Source organism: Melopsittacus undulatus, chromosome 4 (genome assembly GCF_012275295.1).
Source record: "Melopsittacus undulatus isolate bMelUnd1 chromosome 4, bMelUnd1.mat.Z, whole genome shotgun sequence".
Taxonomy (NCBI): domain Eukaryota; kingdom Metazoa; phylum Chordata; class Aves; order Psittaciformes; family Psittaculidae; genus Melopsittacus; species Melopsittacus undulatus.
The window spans coordinates 107,365,830-107,382,727 of record NC_047530.1 but is presented as its reverse complement, the minus strand read 5'-3'; the positions used below and the strand labels follow the sequence as shown (position 1 = coordinate 107,382,727).

At 46.9% G+C, this 16,898-nt stretch overlaps 1 protein-coding gene across 1 annotated transcript in view; it reads left to right on the top strand.

Annotated features, from left to right (window-relative positions):
• The first annotated feature begins 14,589 nt into the window (after positions 1 to 14,589).
• The window catches only part of FGFR2 (fibroblast growth factor receptor 2), a 71,473-nt gene continuing 69,164 nt past the window's right edge, over positions 14,590 to 16,898 (top strand). The window contains 1 exon segment of the mRNA XM_034061358.1: positions 14,590 to 15,026. The gene's annotated coding sequence lies outside the window, so the exon portion shown is untranslated.

The window sequence follows — 16,898 nt, the reverse complement described above, 5'->3', positions numbered from 1 at the left end:
GCTTGTATATTGCAGTTTAATGATGCTTGATGTCTGCTGTAACATGGGAGATAGGTTAGGAGGCTTCTCAGAGAGATGCCCATTCCCTTCTGCATGACCTGTGATGATCGGAACACATCACCAGGAGCCAGTAACTGCTGAGTCACGACTTCACCCCAAGAGGAGTTGCTGGGGCTGTGGGCACTGTTGTGTGTCTGCTTCCATCACCCATTTGTTGCCAATCACCCCTCTCCTCTAACCTGCTGGAGTATTTAACTGAAGAATTAATGTTCTTACAGTAGTGCTATAGTGTTTGAGCACAGGCTTTGCAGAGGGAGGTAGAAAGTATCATGGTGCATGAGGATAGCTTCTAAGAGGAAGGATGGTACGAGGAGCACTTGTTGCTGGGAACAAGCCCTCAGGGCTGCATCTGGCCCTGGGATGGTGCCATGGCTGGAGTGTGGGAACCAGAGGGAGATGGAGGAGCAGGACTGACGTGTGGCCCCAAAGGCTCTTTCCTGCCTGAAGCCACCAGCAGACCTGGGATGTGCTGTCCCTGTTGCTGGTCATACACCACTGGGGGTTCATGCTAGAAACATGCTCCTACCGTGCTGATCATGCTTTATGTTCTTTCAGGTGTTAAATTCATCTACACAAGAGGTTGGATAACCAACCTTAATTTAGGTTACTCAAGAAATTCCTCTGTCATAAAATTTACACTGAGTTTAGCAGCTATTCCATGTGAACTCTCTCTGGCAGCATGTGCATCACCCCCTGCTTCTCTGTGTGGACAAACCACCACTGCAAGGGTACTGGTGTGGGGAAAGGGCTCTTTAATGAAGCAAAGTTATAATGAGGTTCTGCGGCTGAAAGCTGAAGCTGAAGAATTCAGACCAGTAATAAGGTGTGCATTCTTGGCCACTGGAGAATTTAATATCTACAACAATTTGCCTAGGGACATGATGAATTCTCTCTTTGAAAACTTAAATTAAGATGGGGTTGGGTTTTTTTTTCCCCTAAACCATCTGGTTCAACCAGAAGTTATGGTCTTGATGCTGGAGGTACTGAGAGCAAGTCTATGACCCAGGCGATGTAAGACTTAAGACCAGACCCTGCAAGTCTCCACTTGGGTGGAATAAAAGGTTTTGAACGGTGTATTAAAGCATTGCTTACCCTCCTGTTTTGACTCTTAACCTGCTCTGCACAAAGAAATGGGGGAAAAAATGAGAACAAATGACATTTCCTAAATTTTCTTCTGTGATGTAGTTTTACCTTTATATTTATTCCTCCAATGACAAGAAATGTGCTTGGCCTAAAAGGAATCAGAACACCTTTGTAGGGCTTTCTGATCTCTTCTCTTGTCCTGGGGACTGGGTTACTGCCTGCCTGCTGGAATACCAGCACTAAGGGATAATTCACCAGGAAATACCCCAGGCCAAGTAATGAACTGCACAGTACAGCAGCCCTCTTTTTACTCATTTTCCTGCAAAAACAATCCCTGTGCTTAGATATTTAAGGAATGCAAAATAAAGCGGTGGTAGTGACTTTGAGCTATTAAGTATATTTTTCTACTCTTCCCCTTAGTATAATGCTGCATAGAGGGGAGTTTTACAAAAGCCCCTGTATTTGGCAGGGCACAGACCTCCCTGGCTGGAACAGAATCGTTCTTTCTCCTACTGCTCCCTTGCAGGGGAGCTGTAGCTGCAATGCAGTGACATCCAAACCACTGCTACCTGCCCTGATGGCCCCTGAATCCATGATCCCCTCCAGATGAGCTGAGACGAGTATGGGCATGGAAAATGTTTGCTACACCACTGGAAACACCTCAGCTGGCAGGAGCTAACAGGGCTGTTACCCACAGCTGTGCTGAGCAGTTAGTAGCAGGTTTTTTGGTGAGAAGGAAGAAAAAGGCAAGTAAAAAGAGCAACTTTGTTTGATATAGTCCCATAGAATCAACCTCTGCAACCCAAGAGTACCATACATACCCTTCCAGCCCATTATAGATCTACTAAATTAGTATGGTAAAGATGATCTAGGTTGACCCTTGTACTTATTTTGGCAGTTTTATACAAGAACCCTGAAGAAAAAGGGAAAGACGTGTATATTTAAGGTCTACTAATTCTTCTCTGATGCTAATGATAGTGGTGAATGAGTGTCTACAAGGAGTGCCAAACTTAATTGTGTTGTATGTGAATAATGAGTCTTCTCGTACTACTCTGGAATTAGTGGGCAAGCAAGAAAGTGCTTTTTGGGGAAAACAATGCAGAGATTCCAGTATTTCCCATGATTTTTACATGTAAATATATTCAGTCAGCTGGCTTGATGACCCCTCACAGTGTCCCTGCAACTGCCTCAGTCAGGCTCCCTCTCCTGTGGTTTAGGAAAGCATTCTAGTAAATGCTGCTTGTTATTTTAACTTGTTTTACTGTGAGCAGAGCAAGGATAGAGGAGAACTGATTTACCTATTCACTTCTTGTGAAGCTCTTGTGGAAAGCAGGTAATACCCAGGGATCAAATACTGGAAAATGATTCTTTGATTTGTCATTATGCCTAAGTCATCCTTTTGTGAAATCCATCCTCCTTTTGCCAATGCTAAATTACTCTTTATTGTGTATAATTCAGCTTCACAAATCTGTAGTATTTCTTTTTAGCTTCTTGCCCAGTATCTATTGAAACTAACGGAGAAAAATCATGTTTCCATTGCAATAATGGCACACGCTGGGGGGAAAACTAGACTTACTGACAAGAATTTCATTTTTGAAGGAAAAAGAACACTTTGGTGAAGAGTGTTTGGGGGAAAACTGCATACATTTATCTGCCTGTGTTTACTGAAAATAGACAGAAAGGTTTTCCCTTACAGACGTTCCCTTCACTGGCAATGATGCACAGACCTGAGCTCTATTGGGTTGTGAGCTGGGAAAGTTCTTATGTTCTTCTGCCTTGATAGCTTTCAGCAGCAGAGATGTGCAGGGTGGTATTTTAAGGTTGTAGCTTGCAGGGTACCATGTACTGTGTTGAGAAGAATACTCGTTAGACAGGCAAGGCAGTGAGATTTACACAAGGAATCTCAAAGCATGCAGTTGAGAATACATGAAGGTCATTTTTGCTGGGCAGATGTTTCTGTATTGGTCTGAGACACGTACTGCATTTTAAAATGCTTCGTGCTGTTTGGCCAGTAAAGTATTTAACAGAACAAACAGTTAATCTTTGGTGTCCTAGCCCTAACTCTGCTCCTCAGGCTTGTACTTACTCTAGAGCAAATGTTTCTGCTGACAAATTTGCAGTGATTTTTCATATTGTTCATGTGCTTTGGCACATTTCTACAAGGAAAACAAATATTGATATCAAAAGGGGAATATTCATCTAAGGAGAAAGTGAATAAAGGTGTTGGCTATTTGGGTGTACCTTCCATCGGAAGAAGCAGCTCACTCTTATGTTTAAAATGAAAGGTTTTATTGACTGCAAGAGGAAAGAAGAAACACCTTTTCAACAGGAGAACAGACCATAAGCTCCTGAAGATATATGATAGTCTGTATATTTATACTCCTTCATAGAGCAGAGCTGCAACCAAGCAATGAATAAAGACCAACATCCAGTAGGTGAGGCACATGTGCAATGGTCAGAAACCCACATCATGGACAAATTAGATGGTATTGCCAACTAGAAATTAACCAAAAGTGTTATTAGCATACAATTATTTCTTCCTTCTGCTGCTCTTCTGATGAAAGAATTTCCCATTTCAGGTTTTTAGTCCAGCAGTTAGTAAAATATCCATGTTTTAACTAGTGCTGACATGTAGAAGATGATAATCAACTGGGGCATCAGGTGTCACCCTTTTTGGATGTGGGAACATCGCATATTACCTATCCATGCATTGGTGTTAAATGTGATTACCTATCCAGGCGCTGTTAATATAATCACAGAAGCATAGATGTGATATATAGATCATTATAGATCATAGATCATTAAATGTGATATTGTAAGAATAAAGGGAGAAAAAGCCTTGAGGTTCTTCCTAGCAAATAGGGTCCACTTCTATAACCCATGATTGGTAGGAGCAGGCACAACTAAGTGTCTATGACCACGTCTCACCCTAGCACGATGATACTCTGAATGGAAAACTGATCTCAGGGAGATTAGCTCTATGGAAGCAGTACCCCAGCCCTCACACACAAATCATTTTCCACTGCTTATCTGCAAAGCCCTGCTGTGGTGTGGGAGAACCGAAGTCAAATATTACACTTTAAAGGACAATTACGTGTCCTTCACTTCCTCGAGCCTCTCGAAAGCCAAATAGCGCTATCTAATCTAAACCACCCCGGCTCTTCTCCATCCCCTCACACACATGCTGTGCATTACATTGCTGCAGAAATTCATTGCAGCCTGGTTCAGCAATCCCTTTGAAGTCCTTGGGAGCTTATCTGTACTGCAGCAAGCCAGGGTGTGTTCCCGGCCGGCTCGCAGGCGACCAGAAAGCACAGATTTATCCCAGCGGCCACAGGTGCCTCTATGGGGATTTGTTTTTCCCTACATATCAAGAAATCTCCAGAATTATCCCTTGGCCTGAGGTGCTGCTGAGTGGGAGTGGGAATGTGGTATGGGATACAATACAGTGGGCATGGTGCAGGAGAGCTTCAAAACAAGCTTCAAGAAAGCATCAAAACCCAACATAGCTGCCTTTAGGTACAATGGAACCAGTAGAAACAAAGGAGGCATCCATCTGGCTCCCCACCAACCTCCATTAAATCCCAGTGTTTCAGAGCACTGTAGCTCACCAGCATCAACCTTTTCCTCCCCAACTCCATATCCACTCTCCAGACCCTGCTCTCCCAACCCTCAGGGTCCCACATCCACCCCCATTCTCACCCCTTTCCTGGTAACCATAATTGCCTTCCTTATAAAAAAAGCTGGAAAATGGTTTTACTGCCACAGGACAAAAGGGGAAAAAAACAGAGTCTGACATTAATCCTGAGATGAAAATGGCTGAGCAAGTATTTATGTTGATTTAAGGCTGTTCTTGCTGCATTCTTGAAACTGCTGAGGTTATCTGGTAATCCATCTGAATTGCAGCTTGCGGCATTTAGAGCTAATTTTCAATTGTGCTGCATTTAACTATTCTTTACCTGCTCGTAGTACATGTGGAAAACTGTACATTGGGTTTTGGAGGCCCTAACCTGGGGCTGTGTCTGCATCACAAAATGGAGAAGAGAAATTTGGGGGGCTTTTGACTGTTCAAGGCTGCTTTTCCAGTGCTGGGTTTTGGCTGGAGGAGGGATGCGTTTGAGCAGTGCTGTTTATTTTCTGACTGTTTTGAGTGAATGCACGTCTCCATAGATGTTTAGAGAGCAGCAGCACTGGAGAGGAGGTTTATTTATTCACAAGATATGTATCATGCAAACAGCTGTGAACTGCTTCTCCTCACAGCTCTGTTGGTGTGGCTGGACTCCCACCCCAGCAGACCACCCGAGGGAGCAGAGGTCTGCATTGCCTGGGGGCTGCTGCCTCTTCTACAGCAAGGATCATACTGCTGGGGCTCAGCAGCTCCTGGGGCTGGAGCTCTGTGCAGCAGGGTGAAAAGTGGGTGAAAATCTGGATATGACCTGGTAGTGTGTGCTAGCAGCCCAGAAAGCAACTGTATCCTGGGCTGCATCAAGAGGAGCGTGACCAGTAGGTCAAAGGAGGTGATCCTGCCCCTCTGCTCTGCTCTCGTGAGACCTCACCTGGAGCATTGTGTGCAGTTCTGGTGTCCTCGACATAAAAAGGACATGGAACTGTTGGAACAAGTCCAGAGGAGGCCACGAGGATGATCAGGGGCTGGAGCAGCTCCTGTATGGAGACAGGCTGAGAAAGTTGGGGCTGTTCAGCCTGGAGAAGAGAAGGCTGCATGGAGACCTCAGAGCAGCCTTCCAGTATCTGAAGGGGGCCTACAGGGATGCTGGGGAGGGACTCTTCATTAGGGACTGTAGTGATAGGACAAGGGGTAATGGGTTGAAACTTACACAGCAGAGGTTTAGATTGGATATAAGGAAGAAGTTCTTTACTGTAAGGGAGGTGAGGTACTGGAATGGGTTGCCCAGGGAAGTTGTAAATGCTCCATCCCTGGCAGTGTTCAAGGCCAGGTTGGGGTAATGTTTTTAAACTAAAAGAGGGTAGATTCAGACCAGGTATAAGGATTTAATATTTTATGATGAGGGTGGTGAAACACTGGAAGAAGTTTTCCAGAGAGGTTATAGATGCCCCATCACTGGAAATGTTCAAGGTCAGGTTGGACTGGGCTTGAAGCAACCTGATCTAGTTGAAGATATCCCTGCTCATGGCAAGGAGTTTGGACTAGATGACCTTTAAAGGTCTCTTCCAACCCAAACCATGGTCACACGGATTTTGGAAGACTTTTTCCTCTGGTGAAGTTAATTTCCTTCTCCCATCATTCTGTCTGTTACAAGAAGAGCTCCAAATGGGTGACAGATCTGTCACATTTTTGGATGCAAGGCATTAGCAGGAATTTTCTCCCGGGCCCTTTTGGTGATCTCAGCATCCAAGAAAAAGAAGCCTCAGTATTAAACCCTGGATATGACATATCCAAGGACCAGACACATTTTCCTGGAGGACAAAACAACTGGATATCTCTAACCAGATGGAATCACAGCATCATTTTCCTGTGTGATCTATTACAAATAATTTCCTGAGGAAGGTGGGGGTTAACCCCATTTTCCATATCCCTTTGGAAAATGCTCCCAGTCTGCTCCTTAGCCCCAAACCAGCAGAAACCTGGAGATCAGAGGCAGGCCAGGGTATGCACATAGAAACGTTGTATTTCCACATCATGTCTTGGCTTCATCATAGTCTTAGTGGGGCTTTACCTCCATAGGAGTGCCTGACACCCCTCCCTTGGCTTCTTTTCCCTACCTCTCCCCATCCCAGGGAACCCACTGACCCACAGCAATCACTTGTCATTACTGCTGCCTGTTTGTTTGCAGAGGCAGGGTTAAGCAGTGTGTTATTTCTTATCTGTAAATGGTCTTTTTCCCACTGAGCACAATTGCAAACGCAGCTCCTTCGCTTTCAGCTCCCTTTTTCACCTCTTGCTTTCCCTCCCACTCCCTCTTGGATGCACAGTGGAGATCACAGTAGTTTCTGTTTGAAAAGGTTCAGCTTCTGTGTTCTGCAGCATTTAACAGGGAGCCTGTTGCTACATGCTGAGCAGGGTGGGACTGACGAGTCCTTTATGCCTTTTCCCCTCAGAAAGTAGGTTGCTGAATGTAAGGCTTCAGGGAATAAGATTTACAGGAGAGAAATTGCTGGCTGTGTTTTTAATGCAGAGCTACCTTGCTGGCCAGCATGGTGTGTTACCCATTGCATGACATGAAAAGCTCCTATTAGTGCTGTCACTGGAGGTTCAGTGTTTCTCCATCTCCTGACTCCTCGCTATGCTTTTCTTGTCTTCTGTAGTGAAAATGAAACTTGTTGCTTTCAGATTCATTGTTGAATTGCCCTTATTTGCATGTAATGAGGCTGAATATGCCAGCAGAAATCAGAGCCCCCTTTGAAAAGCTTTTCTGGGGAGATTTATCATCTGTCCTTGATCTTCATGACTGCTGTTTTCAAAGGATATGCAAGGTTTGGGGACACATCCAGCCTGGGGAGCTGAGGAGAGGGCTTGTAAGAGGCCATTTCTTTTGAGTCCCTAATGGGGGATGTCTGTGGGACAGGGTCCTGTGCATCCCAAGCTGGAAGCCAGGACTGCCTGTCTGTGCCTGGAGACAGGAGCACTGTATGGGACAGGGGGGTACTCCACACACAGTTTCCTCAGAGGAAGCATCTTAGGGGTTTTACTGGGATGTTTTGGGGTTTTTTTCTTGCCTGGGTTTATGCTCTTAGGACCTGGTCTTCCCAACCAGCCAAGGGCCGGGGCTGGGAAGCACTGCCTGTGCACAGCCAGATAGAAGGCAGCACCAAGCAAGGTCCCTGAGTGCTCAGTGCTCACTCAACACTTCACAGCAGAGGGGAAAGAGCACGTTGCCATGTGGGATAAGCAGTGTGCTGGTTCCACCAGCATCTGGTCATAGTGATGCTGGCTGGGATGTGTGATCTGAGACCCAGCCATCACCTTCCCATGGCAGAGCTCAACCCAAAGCATCATGTGGCTTTCCCAGTCTCCAAGCTTCTGTGCAGCTTGCTCTCAGGCTTTGCACTCACTATTGTATCGGACTGAAGGAGCAACAGCATTAAGGCTTTATAAACCTTGCTTATAACATTCCTCTTGCCCTGAGCGCTCATGGTACCCGATTACCAAATGCGAGGTGGTCAGATAACCGAGTCCTGCTGGCTCTTCAGGGCTCTCCTCAGCAGATTAAAGGAGCACTATCTCCAGCTAACATTAACAACAAGCAAATCCTTTCTGCAGATCCACATAGACCTGCTGTATTCCTCCCACTAGAGGACGGTAGCTGGTGTATACACACATCAGTAGCAATTTACAACAGAAGCAAGAGTAAAACGGCCCTACCCTTCCTGTAGAAACATGTTCCTTTCTAGTGGTTTTCACATAATGAATCCCAGTGAATATTTAACTAAGTCTCCCCTGTAATCAAGTTTCTGGCCTCCTTACTTGTATCCACAATGTAAAACATTTCCTGATCCATTGCATTCAGCAGCCCTGGGAGTCTCCAGCAATATCTGTTTCTCTGCTCAGTCCGCATCAAATGGTTGTTACTGGGTTTTTTCTCATCCAGCAATCAATGATACGACCTTTTCTGTCCTTTGAGAGATGGAAAGCATCTTTAGCACCTCAACTTGGCCATCTAAATCAAGCGCAGACCTCTTTGAGCTTTGAAATATCGCTGTATAGTCATACATATATGAATATTCATTGATACCCGTATGAATATTCAGTAATGCAAGTCTAGATTTCATGCAAAGTGAGCTCCCCTGTAACCCTCCCTTTAAAACACAAAGGAATGAAAGAGAAAAGTGTGTTTTCTGGGTCTGTGTGAGCAGGGAAAGAGGATGGTTTGGGTCTGCATGGCGACTTGGGAAACCTTGCTATGGTAAAACCTCGCTATGGTAAAACCTCCGACTTTTGCTCAGGGAACTCCATATTCCTTAAACAAGCAAATCCCTATTTGTGCTTGGGCTTTACCTGCCTGACCATTACCTTCTCATCCCATGTTGTTTGGACTGCAGCTTGTGAATGTGGTTACAGAGTTAGCAAGCGAGGGCTGTTAAACCTTGATGCCTCCCTGTCTATGTGGAGGCTTTCTTGGGCAGGTCACTGGCTTCTCTCCAAGGCAATCCAGTTTCTCAAGTAAAATTGTGGGTACCTTAATCACCTGGCAAAGTGGAGGAGGAGGTCATCTTACAGTGGGGACTGATAAAAGACATGGCTTTCACTGAGGGAGATGGGAAACACAGAGGAAGAAGCAAATTCCTGTGAAAACTATGGTAGGAGATAGAGAAGTGGAATGATGTGCAAGGGATGGGGAGAGACGGAAGAATATGAACTGCTTGTGGAATGCTGACTTAAAGATGGTTTGAGGGATGAGAAGAATGAGGTGGGGAAATAGTTGTAGGCACTTAGTGCTTTATTACCCAGGGTTGTGGGAAGTAAAGCATCCAAAAAAGACTTTTATTTCATGTTTCTGAGCTGCTAGAGGGTGACTGTGCCCATTTGTGTCTGCAGCTGGGACTCAGAGCAGAAACACACAGCCTGGCACTGCAGTGAAGGATGTGGGAAGCAGAAGGGGTCTGCTGGGATTCACGGCATGGGATTCAGAGGACCCTGCCCTGGATGAACAGATTGCTTACACTGTTCATCCCTATCATGTAGTTTTCTGCCCCTTCCAGGGTGTAACATGAACCCTGGTGTGAGGCCAACTTCACACCTTCTGCTCTGAGGTTGTGCCTGAAAGTAAGAGCTGAACCCTGCGGTGTCACCAGAGAAGAATCTGATCTTATGTAACATTGGAAGGGAAGCTGCCACAACCACCAGTTGGTCTAGTTGGACAACAGGGCTTCAGTAACACAAACCAGTGGGTATTGATCAACTGGAAGCAGGAACAAGAAGCGCGCAGGCCAACAAGCAAAATATATCCAAGTTCTGTAACAGAAAGACAAATTGTCTTTGCAGCCTTTGTCTTCTCAGTTTTATAAGTCTGGCTCTGTCTTGCTGTGCCTGCTCAGTGCTGAAAGGGAGTTTATTCACATGGTTTCTCTGAGGCCTGCTTTAAGGGAGCTCACTGTTAAAACATCTCCAATGGATGTTGCTTTCCACTCCTTTAGAAGAGACACTATCCCTCAAAAGCCAGAGGTGCTCCACCAGGACAGCGTGTGACAAATTCTTTATGAGAAAATACATAATAAATTGAGGATTTTCTTTTATTTTGATTATTTAGTATTCAATATTTGCATTATGGAAGTGCCTGGAGGTTCCAGCTGAGATCAGTGTCCTATTGTTCTAAGCCATGCATAAAAAACACCGTCAGAGATGAGGAGCTTACCATCTAAATAGATGAACTGGATAAAGGGTGGGAGACAGGAAGCATCTATGATTCACATTTCATAGCTGGAGAGCTTGGACACAGACAAATTAAGTGCCTTTCCCAGGACTGTGTAGGAAAGCTGATGTAGAAGGGCAGAAAGCATCAGATGTCCAGTATCCTAATGTAATACCCTGCTCATAACACACCACATTTCCTGTTTAAATACATCTTGCAACAGTGTAATAACAGCAAAAGATGGGATTTTTAGTGTTTTCCTTAAGACACAAAATGAGACGAGTACCAGAAAGGTTACATGGCTACAAGGCGTAACAATCTGGAGGGAGCGTTGATACTCAAATGCCATTACAAGACACTGACACAACAGCAGTGAAAATCATCATCTCTTTTACTCTTTTGGCCTTACAGCACAAAGCAGAGTCTCTTAGAAGCTTCTGCTGTGCATTATGCAGAGGGAGATCAAAAATTGATAGACAAAGCAATTAATTTGCCACTTTCTGCAGCTTAACCAGAATGAGGATTTTATTGATAATCCCCCAGTAAAACCATCCTTTTTCATACCAGGAACTTCACTCCCCTCCATCCCATATATATCTTGCTGCAAAGTACTTGGTAGCCCATCTGCTTTGCACTTTTATGGATAATTATTGGATCTCCTGGCATTAATATAAAGAAATTCTTATCTCAGTTTTCAGTTCAGCAGCATCTTGAAGTAATCCGTGGTGAGGACTAGCGATGGAAGCCTCTCAATAGCAGTTCTTCTGTTAGAAATGGATCCTGTTTATATGAACACAAAGTGACTTTCCCCTAAGACACTGACAAATGTATAGAGCATCTTTGCCTGTCTTGGAGCAGAGAAAGATTTCAGAAGTGGGTTCCTATGATCTGCTTCTTTGGCACCCTAAGAACAAGTTCAAAGCTCTCAGGAAAGGCAGCCATAAATACTTTGGAAACCAGGTAAATATTTTAGCTGCCAGAGTTTGGGTTTAGGCACTTTAGAAGAACTTAAAAGGAAGAATCAATCTTGGACAAGTATTTAATTGCATCCATCATGGTCAAGCAAAAATTTTGGAGCACAACAAGGGATAATGGGGAAGAAATGTTGCTTCCCAGCATCTTCTGTGGAGAAGCTGAATCCTCAGTGGGGTGTGTGATTGAATTAGGATCTAGAGGATTTCTTTCCATAGATGTCTGAACTTGGATGTGTGAGTTTTCTTTCTCTTTATTTAATATTCTGTATTATATTCCTACTTCCATCAGATAGAAATGTGACATGTTAGCAGGTCCTGTGCCTGGAAAATAGAACAGTAATGAAGAACTGTCTTCCCTCAGGTACCTATGGCCTCCCTTGCCATCTGTCTGCAATGTGGCAGGACCTGGGCTTGTTCCTCACTGGGATCACATTGAGGAGCTGTTTTCTGTGGAGCCCTCACTACAGTAACCTCTCCAGCACTTAAAAGAAATGTCAGAGGCTCTGTAAGGATTAGAACTGAGCATTGCTCAGAAGCTCTATGCTGTGTTTTTATCTAAGGTGACTTTTTCCACATTACTCGAAGGCATTGGTTGCCTATCTCACCTCATCTCTCTGTTGATGCAAGCTCTTTATCTTGTGCTTAACCTTCTACCTTCATCTCTAAAAGCCCCTGAGTTGGGCTCTTGGTGGCTCCAGCCAGGGAGCTGCCTGGAATCAGGCACATCTTCACCTCACCCTGCCAAGGAAGAGGAGATGCCAAGTGGAAATGAATCCATCTCCTCACCTCTGTCTGCTCCTCAGCAGAGATGGGGCTGAGCCCAGCTGTGCCTTCCCTGTTGAACATTAACCGTATCCCTGCCTGCGTGCGGAGGGGGGACCAGGGTCCAGCTGACAGCGCTGACAAAGAGCTGGCAGGGCTGAAAGATTCAATTTAACTTGCTTTCTCCTCCCCCGTTTCCATATGCGAGGGAAGGGGGGGACACGACACACAGCACTGTTCCTGCTTTTGAAACTTGCGGTGCAAAGGAGCATTGGTGTCCTCATTTTCCTTCCTCCCTATTGATGTATCATTGCCAGGATGAAAAAGGACGTCTCAAGAGCTTTTGAAAAAATGGGTGACTACTCAAGACATTTTATAAAGGAGGAAGAATGGGGAAGAAAATAGGACTCGGTAGGGGGTAGAAGGAGCCTGAATGTGTGCCTTGTCTGTCTATTCTTTAGCTTGAAACCTGGAGCTGTTGTTCCTATTTCAGTTCAAACTGTCACCTTTAGTTCATGATGGCTTTACTGCCCTTGCTCCTGAACCTCAACAGATTGGGGCTTATTTACCTATTCACACTCTGCTGTGGAACCTCATTAATAGGCTTATTAGCCACACCATTCACGTGCAGGGGGGCTCACAGAAAAGATCCCAGCCACTTTGAGAGGAGGAGGAAAAAACTGTAAAGAGATTATGCTCTCATTCAGCAGCCTAACTGCTATGAAAGGCTCCCTGGGCCCACTGAGATCTCTTGAAGCCTAAATATGATGACAGAATTGATCCCCCCCTCTACTCCCCCCTTTTAATTCCAAACATGCTTCTGCTTTTCTCAGATGGAGGAGCTGGGCTGTTGTGGGCCACTTTAGGAGAATGTGGCTCATTTAAGAGAAAAGGCTGCTATTGATAGACTGCTATCTTTTCATCCCCCAGAAGAATAAATTCTGACAAGTGCTTCCAGACATTGGGAATAGGTGTTCGGACTTGTCATTTTTAGTGGAATGCTTCCTTCTCTTTCAGAGTATGCAAAGATATTGGTGAATGGGGAAAGGTATCACAGCTTCCTGTGCCGGACAATAATTTATGTGAGAATGTGTTAACAATGTTTTCAATGGGCAGTGGACATGCCGGAGCTGGGAAAATTGGATCTTGACTGTGACATCTCAGCTTCTCAATTAGAACATTCACATGCCTGTTGCTTTAGGAACAACACCAGGAAAAACAATTAAACCTGTGTTTCTAATCAATTACAAATTTGTCTGATGTCCCCCATAGAGCCTGAATTACTGCTGGTGATGGTGGGAAAGTACTTGCTGGGAGGTAAGTATATGTCCCAGGGAAAACCTGGTTTTGGTATCTGGAAGCATGTAAATGGGGAGTTACACTATGCCATGCAGCCACAGTCCTTGAAAATCCCCTTGGATCAATATTGCACGCAGCATATACAATGTACAGTAGAGCTATGCTTAAATAAAGTAGCTTTAAATTGATGAGCACTGATTTAATTTGAGGCAACCACCGCTTATTGATTTTGTTGTCAAGCTGACTCTCCAAAGCAAGCATTACATGGACTCTGTATTAACAACCTTTTAGCTAATGGTATCTAAAGCAAATGTTTTATTAAGCATGTATCAGGTTAAGCTAGAGTGAATTTTAAATGCTGGTTTAATGCAGTTTTAAATCTGTTTGTGCAGGCGGATGGTATTTGCACAACTACTGGACAACTTCCCGTGTTTGGGCACTATTAGTAAAGGTGCTCTGTGAGACACATTCACCAGGTGGTTGAGATCAGGCTTTGCACTGAAAGGCTCCTTAAACGGAGCTGGTGCTGTGCGCTCATCCCCTCCAGCTAACAGGCCACAGGCCAGGAAGGGCTTCTGAGCCAAAAGGGCTCTTGAAGAGGCTTTTTGGGGGAACCTGTTGAGCTGGGACCACTTTTCCATGAGGATGCCGATGCCGCCCAGCCTTGCGCCCGGGCAGCACCGAGCAGCACTCTCCCTATCCTTCCTTTCCAAACTGTGAGCGGGGCAACCCCATGGCAGGGGTTGGAACTGGATGAGCTTTAAGGTCCCTTCCAACCCAAACCGCTGGGATTCTGCTCCCTTCCTGCCCCTGCCTTACCCCTGTTCCTCCGCGGTGCCCCTGCCGGGGGCAGCAGCGCCGGTCCCCGCTGCGGTAGCGGCGGAGAGGAGTGGGGCTGTGCGGTACCGGCCGGCGGGGGAAGGGGCTCCGGCGGCGCGTCCGCCGCGATTGGCAGAGCCGAGCAGCGCCGTCCAGGAAACGGCTCGGGTTGCAGCGGGGGGAGTGACCAGGGGAGGGAGGAAGGGAGCCGGAGGAGTGCGCCGGGAGAGAGGGGAAGGGGAAGAGAAAGGGGGGGGAAGAGAGAAAAAAAAGCCCCATCAAAACCCCAAACCAACCCAAACCACCACCCACCCGAGGGGGCTGTCGGCTTGACAAAGCTGCGGGCGGCTGGATGGAGCGGAGCGGGACCAGCAGCGATGCCCGCACGGGGGAGGAGGCTGCTGGCGCCGGGCACGGCGGGCTCGCCCCTCTGAGGCGGTAGCCGCTGCAGCCGAGCGAAGGGACGGGACGGGACCGGGCGCCGGGCAGGCTCCTGCCTCGCCTCCCTCCTACCGCGTCCCGCGGGGGATGCGCCCCGCTGCGCTGCTGCGGGTTTGCCAGCCGGGGCTGCCCGCGGAGTGACCGGCTGCGGAAGGGTTTCTGACCGTCCCCGGAGGAGCTCCGACCGCAGCCCGGCGCCGCGCTTCAGCCCGCCTGCTGCGGGAGACCGGACCCTTCCCTTGGAGCTTCCTCGCCGCAGGTAATGGCACCGAGCGGGTTTGGGGGGGGGGGGGAGGCGCAGGCACCGGCACCCTGTAAGGTGGCTGGGGGCAGCCCTTGGGCTGCCGGTGCGGGACCCCGCAACTGGTGCACGCCGGCTCCGGGGCGCTCTGTGCCCGGTGAGGAGCTTGGGATGCGACGGGGGACTCCGTTCCCCCCGTGCTCCCCGTTCTGTCACTTGATGGTCTCTGTGGGGCTGTGTGTGTGGGTATCTTTGTGACCGGTGTCCAGCGGTGACAGCGGGGATGAGGAAAGGGAGGCTCAGCCTCCGGGGAGCATCCCCCCGATTCGGAATGGGACCGCCTGGACCGGCCGCCCGCAGCCCGGCGCCGCCGGAGCGGGGGGTCCTGCCCGCCGCGGGGCTGGGGAGGGGGTGCTCGGGGTAAAGCGGGGGGAGAAATCCGCGATGAAATACATATTTAAATGCAAAACGTCCCGTTGGAACAGGCACCCATTATGCGTTCGGTGTGAAACGCTATCAACATTTAAAACTTCATTGTCTCCTTTGTACCAAATCCCTGTAAATCTTCCACTAGCCTTTACTCATGTTCATCTGAAAAGCCTGTTTGGGCTGAATAGACAGCAATCAGCAGCCTCGGGACTTCTCTCTCTCTCTGGAATGTCAATTAAAATGCAGATTTTTTCCCCCTTTTTCTCCCCCCCCGATCTTTTGGTGGCAAAAGACTTGAGAAAACCAGGATAGTCCTGGAAAGCGAATGAAAGAAGTTCGAACAATGCAAAAGTACTGAAGCTGCCAGCCGGTTCCCATTAGTCCTCCAGAATTAATGTTTAATAGCTGGGATGCTCAGATTTGCTTGGAGATTGAACTGCGATGTAGCCTTGTTAGTTACGTACGTGTGTATATATGTTTATAGACGCGTGTATGTTTATGTGTGGCTATATGTACGTGTATGTAAAGCTGCTCATACCTGGATTTTTCTGATGAAGCTACTGGGCTTTTAGGGCGCTGGAGATTTCTTTGTGGAGGGAAGAGCCGTATTTCATTCAGAGTTTGCTGTTCCCTGCCTAATCGCGAGATGCTGAAGGGCTGTACAGCGAGCAGTGTATTGATTCGGTTAACATACTCTACAAATTGTGCTCTCCCCGGGGAGTGATAAACATCTTATAAACAACAATGGAAGTAGATTAAAAAGAACACTGAGCATTGAATTTAATTAATGCCACTGCTGAACAAGTACTACTTGTTTGTGTGTGTGAGTGCGTTTAAGCTGAAGTGCAGCTCGGAGGAATTTGGTTGGGCTCCCAAACCAGTCTGCTTTCCCATGCTTGTCAGTTTGGCAAAGAAATTTGGGCAGGTATGTGACGAGGTGAAAATTGACTTGATGAGCGAGTGGCAAGGAGAGCCATCAATCATTGGAGCCTGACAACTCCTCCCCGAAGTGTAGGCTGAGAAGAGAGACAGAGTTCCCTTTCAAGGGGAAAAATAAACACTACGTGTGGCTTTCACTGAGTCTGAGACTCCAGGAGGGATTATGGTATTGTAGTCAGGAAGCCAGAATTGTGGAGGCCAAAAAGCATGCTGGGGCTGTGTTCCAAACATTGAGATAGAGGTACATAATTATCCAGCACAGGAGGTCTTTCCAGAGACTCGTCCCCCGGCAACTGTGGCGATTAAGCTATGAAAAGAATTTGGTTTCATTTCATCTTCGTTGGACTCAGCTTCTTTTGGCAAAGGGCAGCCCTCGAACCCCGGTCGCTGTTGTGGTGGTAGAGAGCGGTGTGGCTTCATGGATGGGTCCAGAGCTCTGATGTGTGCTTTGTTGTGCCTTTGCAAGCCACGGGTTTGAATTCTGTGGTGCCCTGTGAGTGAAGAGTCCCTTCGTTCTGCTGG